The sequence below is a fragment of the Centroberyx affinis genome, unplaced genomic scaffold (genome assembly GCF_046629955.1).
Source record: "Centroberyx affinis isolate AG114_WGS23_722 - 3 ecotype Tasmania unplaced genomic scaffold, CSIRO-AGI_Caff_v1 ptg007140l_1, whole genome shotgun sequence".
Lineage (NCBI taxonomy): Eukaryota > Metazoa > Chordata > Actinopteri > Beryciformes > Berycidae > Centroberyx > Centroberyx affinis.
In genome coordinates, this window is record NW_027283618.1 from 116,385 (window position 1) to 123,211 (window position 6,827).

Sequence of the window (6,827 nt, forward strand, 5' to 3'; positions counted from 1 at the left end):
TTGAAGCAGAGACTTGACAACAGTTTAGTGTAGCCTAATTTGGTGCATATAAGACAAGTGACATTTCTTGATCCAGCAAAACTCCACAGTGTGCTCTCTTCTCCCGTTACTATTTATTTTTTTGATTGAGCCTCTGTTTACAGGCAGGCAGTGTGGAAACCAGCCAGGCTGTTGCTGTTGCTTAATGAATATTTCACTGCCTTCACACAATAAGCCTCCCATGATAGTCCTGTGAATAACGCCCGCTCTGCACAGCAATTTTGAGCGTGCAGTGTGCAATAACCCGCCGCCGTTCCCTCGTACTTGATAAAGCTGCGTGTGAGGAGAAGCCCGGGGTTTATCATTGACCTTTTCCCTCTCTGCTGTAGCTCCTTTACTCGGGGGACTCCCACTGTTTCTCCTTTGCTGCTATAATACAGTGGCCTGGGCCCGGTGCCTGCGAGAGGCAGGGGAAATAAAGCCTCCATTTGCATTACGTAATTTCATGCATTATTCAGAGCTTCAGAGAATCATTTCACCTAGACAACTCCTCAGAGGGCAGTGAGGAGATAACTGTTAGTGACAGGACCGCCTCATGAAATGCAGAGTGACTTAAACACCCAATCTACAGATATTACCCTGGCCTGAATTGGAAATAGACACAGGCGCGCTCTCACACACACACACACACACACACCCACACACACACACACAGGCACACTCTTACAAAGTACACACACTGGCTGTTATTTTCATTTTTTTTTTTTTTATCGCTGAGGAGGAAGTCACTGAGGGGGAACAAGTGATATCAGATGCACATTTTACGGTATATCTGTTTTATTATACTCTTGATGTTTCAAAGAATTTCAAAGACTATGGAAAATTGGAAAGATGAATGGTCCTATATGGGTAGGAGTTGGTCAGCCAAAACTACTGCAAAAATGTTGATATTCAGATACTGATAGTGATAGTTAGATAGCGATATTCTATTTGTGCTTGCATGTGCCTTTTTTTTAAATGTGGTATTTTATTGTCTTGCCAAAACTATTGTCAAAAATGGGTCGTATGCAAAATTTTATGTTGTCGTTATCTCCTTTTTTATGGTCTGCTTTAGTTTGGAAGCAGCAGTGAGTGCATCATAAGGGAAAAGAGTGCATCATAAGGGAAAAGAGAGGAGAGACAGGACAATTAGTGCAATCAAACTGTCACTGTAGCACATTAGCTGCATAGCAGAAGCTGGACATTGCTGCTTTATTGTCCATGGCTCATATCGGAATAGAGCATGAAAGTGCTCATAGCTCCATGGTACATTTGTTATCGCAGCACAGGAACACTGGTACACAAGACCATGGAGAAATAAAGCTTTCTCCTCCTAATCACAGACAATAGAGTGTATTTCATTAAGCCAGATAATGGTGTGTGCATTTCATTACCATAGATAACTAGGAATATTTAGATGAGGGATGAGGTGCTCATAAAGCGCCAGTTGGTAGCCATGGCAACCTGGATCTTGGCAAACAAAAGAGTCGGGGAGAATGTTTGCAAGGGGATAGAAAGGAAAGGGGAAACAGAGAGAGAGTGATGGAAGGAGGGAGGGGAGGAGGAGAGGAGAGGAGGGGAGGGAGGGGGGGAGCTGAGTGGCACCGCAGAGCCAAACAGCGTCCCGGGCCAAAGGAACCAGGGTGAACACTTGTATGTTTTTGTTTTTTTCCACATCCAAAGCAGACCCAGGTGACCACCGTGTTCATTTTCCTCCTTTGTTCTCAAAGTTAAATTTGCTTCTCTCCATAGGATACCCAGGATAATCACATGCTAATGTAGCCACGGGCCAAATAATAAACTTAATCACCCAAATGTGGAAATCAATGTGCGGTAGGGAAACCTATCCATCCATCTTGTTCCGCTCTTATGAATATTACAACCCCCACGTGCCTCACTCGCTCTGCCAGTCAAAGCTGACTTTATGTTGTGTGAATTTCAAATGAAGATGCTTTTGACAATAAGAGCGGCCTCGCAGCCAAGATCAGCCCAAACAGTGACCTTGGCCTTGGGAGACGGTTCTCAATTCGTCCTCTTTCAGAGCCGTCACTCTGAGGACAAAGACCAGGACTGTTTATATTACTGTGAATGACACTATGGCAGTAGAAATCCATTTTATAAATTGTAAATAGGCGGCAAAAGATGGGAGACAGGACTTTGACAAAGCAGATTCTGACAATATATAAAAAACAAGTCTCTCACTTTTTTCACCTATTTACAATTATTGGTAAATTGTTTTCTTTGCTGCTTGGTTTGCATTTGTTTATGTGCTAGAAGTGTAAGAGACTGTTCCTCCATACAATGGCAGTGAATGGAGAGGGGAAAAATACAATTCTCCAATCTCCTCTACCAGTGCAACAGATAACAGAGAACCACAGATTTGGGGATTTTATCATGGAGGAAGATACACAACCCAAGAGACTAGCATCAGTTCAACATCACTTTAAACTGTGCTGCAGAAGTCTGTCACTATTACTGTGGAAACATCATTTACTACTGGAAAATGAAGGGCTGGAATGAATAACCACTCAGTACATCTTATATGGCATTTGTAAAATATAATACTGACTACAACAGCTCCCATTTTTTGTTATAACTGGAATTACAAGCCAATGCCAAGTCACATCTGTGTCAATTCATTTAAATACCTAATTTGCCCTATTTTGTTTTATGCCCCTACCCAATACTTTTTCCAAAGATGACGAGAAGAAAAAATAACAATAATAACAGAGTACATCGACGCTCTTTAAAAATATATATTAATTTCTTCTTTTTTTTGTTTTCGTGTTTTCCCTGATAGCGTGCAGGTTCTGTTTCTCTTCCCGAAGAAAAACACAACAACAGATGATGCAGAAAACAGAAAATAACTGCAAATGACCTGCAAATGGAGTTCAGCCATTAGGTGAAAGCAGATAGCACTCCATATGGACAGCTGTGTTCCTGTTACCCTGCTACTCCACTACACCAGGAATGTAGCACTGCTGTCAGATACATACCTTCTATCTAAAAAAAAAAAAAAACATCCAACTTTTTTTTTTAACCTTTATTTATCCAGGGAGTCGTTTTTCTGCAACCACAGTCTTCTACTGTTGGCTACTGAGAAGCTCCAGGAGTTTTTAGAGCTTTTTTTCATGGGCAGGTTGACCCATTTTGTAGGAATTACTAAAATCTGGCTGATTTTCCTATTCGCAACTACATATATACTTGTTTTTGAATGGATTTTATTAATATCATGAAAAACATTATGGAACAAGTTGGAATAAGGGTTAGACTGATATATCAGCTTGCTGATATATTGGGCCGATATTGGCCTTTCATTAAATATCGGATATCGTCAATGTCGTCTACTTCTGATATGATGGAAGTTCTTCCCTCACCGCATTCAGGGGGAAAACTGGATAAAAAAATATTGGTATCGGCCTTCTAAAAGCCATATTATTGGTTGAATCCTAGTTGGAATTATGAAGTGCACTATGTAGCTGAGAAACCTGAGTGCACCATTTGCCTGGGATAAGACTTTTTTACCAACACAGATCAGATCCTCTCATTTGTTGTTGTCTAAACATGACAAACCCACATGGAACCTGATTTTTCTGGTTTGGACAGCGATGAAAGGATCTGACGCGGCCCGCACAGGTGAAAAAAACACACACACACGTTTCTTGTTCAGGGTGAACCCAGCCTGTGACAGTAAGGAATGATAATGCGGACTCCCCTGACGGGGCGTGTGGAACCAGACTCCTGTCTTGGCCCACAGTAATAAGATCAGGCTGCTCGGGCCTGACAGGCTGAGCCTCTCTCAGGGTGGCCCATCTGGCCAGCGCCCAGGCCGCGGCGCCAGCCACCGGCTCCGCGGCGCGAGGACCCATCTGTGGTCCTGTGTGGTATCGACCGTTCCACCGCCAGGCCTGTCCCGGTCCGCACATGGGTCCACCGGTCTGTGTGTGTTCTGCAGATGGGACAGGGGGTCAAACAGCAACAGCAAATCACTCTCTGTGATTGTTTTGACCCGCCTGGAGTACCAGATGGGTGGGGTTTACCACATCAAGATGTTTCAGGAAAGTTGTCAATCGCAGCAAAGTGTGCAAAATTGACTTTCAAATTCATTCTTGTGATTTTCCTAAAGGAAAAATCCCCTGTAAAACACACTGCATTTCTGGGCCTGTTTTGTTGTTTGGTGTGTATGTTTCTTATTCCCACAGATAGCTGGCCAAATGCAGACATCAAGTTGAGATATTTCCAGCACAGCTACAAAGGAGTTTGGTAGCAGAAAATGTTTCAGGATCTATAACATCAACGGTAAACGTCAGGTTTTGGTGTCAGTCCCTCAGAATCAAAGAGCGAGGGCTTCTTTCTAGACTCACCGTTTTGCACTAGAGTTCAACAACCATACACGGAGAAATCCATCGCAGAAGAGGCAGAGAGACCAATTTCTCCACCGACAGTAGCCTCAATAAATCAGAATGCAATGCAAATACAAGACATGTTGCATTTTGAATAAGGGGAGCGGGTCATTCTGAGAAACGTAAGAAATCACTAACAAGGCAGGCTGAGGGAAAGTGGGTTCACCAAAAAAGTAGATGAGAAATTGATGAGATATAACAGTGTAAGAGTATCTAGGGGTGGACATTTGTTCTATTAGCAGTATCATTACTACACCTTAAGGTAAATTCAGTAGTCAACCTCACCCCCAACCCCTCCTGAAGTCCTAAACCTCTGTATTATCCTGTTTGAGAAACCCCACCCCTCTGACACCAAAGTAAGCTAAAACAAACAGTTTGTTTTTGCCCAACAGTCACAATATTGGATTTTGGAAGTAGATGTATTGTAGAATACTTGAGACAATGGGATTGTCAACCAGCCCCATAGTATGAGTAGACAACTTGCTTAAATATGTTGAGTTGTCCCACAGTGTTTAGTTTCTATTTAATTCAGTTTCAGGGGGCTGAATGTGAGATGAGAGGAATGTGGAGTTGATAGCAGCTGCATAGCTGAAAGATCACAAGAGACAGCCAAGCATGAGCTAATGTGAGACGAGCCGCTCACATCTGCTTCAGAGATCCAATGCTCTGTGGTAGAATTACATGGAGTTCACTGCACATTAGCAGTAGACCACAAACACTGACGTACACAATGAAGACAGGTACAGTTTAATAGAATGCAAACATGGTGAATATTATGCAAACATTACATCAGAATCTATTTAATCCGAAAGTAAATTACAGGAATTGTCTTGGTGAAGCTGACACAATAGAGTTACAGAGTAATGCAGATCACAGTTTAAGTTATACAAACATTTGTTGGAGGCAGAGCTGCTCTGGAGGCAGAAATTAATCTCATTGGTTGAGTTAAACCTCAATGGGCGGAGCCAATTATTATTTTTTTTTACTAACTTTAGACTGAAGCCCAGGGGAAAAGACAAGAGGTAAGAGAGAAGGAAGCTAATATTATGAAGCCTAGCGCTCTGCTACTAACTTAAAAAACAACCTAATCCATACAAGTTATCTAGGTTAGCTAGTTAGCTAGCTGACCTTCCAAGTTCATCTAGCCATACTAGCCTATAGCTATCTAGCTAAGCTAGTTAGCTAACTGCTGACCTTCAACATCATGAATGCCATGGTTATGAATGAATGAAACAAAGAAGTCATTGCCATTTATATTTTTTATTTATATTTTGACCAGAGTTCCTTTTTTGTCATTCAAGTTTGCCACTTGCTTTCTGAAAAACTGTGGTTCTTTGGCTCCGCCCATTGAAGTTTAACTCAACTAATGAGATTATTTCTGCCTCCCAACAATATGTTTGTATAACTAAAACTACAATCTGCAGAGCACAAACTGACATACTGCACTAGAACTACAGGCCTCACAAGGGGACAGTGCTAGATCTGCTGTGGACGGCAGAATACACTTATTACTCACTTCATATACACATTCACTGCTTTATAGCATTGTGCATTCAAGCAGCAGAGCTCTATAGGACCACTGCATACATTTTTAGCATGGGTGAACTTGGTGGCACCGGCAGTGTGATGCTCTACCCTACTGTAGATGCACATGTCAGCATTGTTTTGGCTCGGTTGCTTCTACTGGGCTAAAGTACCACCAGTAGACTTTCAGACTCTTGCGGTCCGCTCGCCTGGCTGCACAGTTTAAAAGCTCAACATGGTGTGTGGGACAATGGCCGTCCTCGAAAGCATTGTGGTAATCGGGGCCAATGGAATTTTCCCTGCATCATTAAAAAGGGATTGGTCCGCTCGCTGCGTTCATGGGAAGTGCCGTTAGTTAACCCAACAAAGGTGCTCTCGCTGTGGACCCCCAGAGATGAAGGGCATCATGGGAGCTCAGCGAATCCACCTCTAATCCTCTCTGCCCTATTGTACCGATAGACTCTAAGCCCTTTGACCACTTCCCGCTCTAATCTCCACAGATCTGGGTGAGTTAAACAAGTTTCTGATCCATGGGCCCACAACTTCCCTCCTCCTCCTCCTCCTCCTCCTCCTCCTCCTCCTTCTTCTCTCCCCTCTTCGCTGTGGTGACAAGTTTGGCTAGAGCAACTGGCCACACTAGTGAATTACAATTCCTTCGCACATGATAACAATCAGAAACTTAATTTATATAGCACTTTTTAAAACGGTGTTACAAAGTGCTTTGCAAGCAGTAACAATCAGAAAATGCAAATGAAAGATGCCAGACATTAATTAAAAATGGTTTCATAAGAATAAAACAAACAGTGAGAATTAAATTGGTAAGAACAAATTAAAGTCTATCTGTTAAAATGTGTTTTGAGAAGTAATTTAACAGAAAGAAAA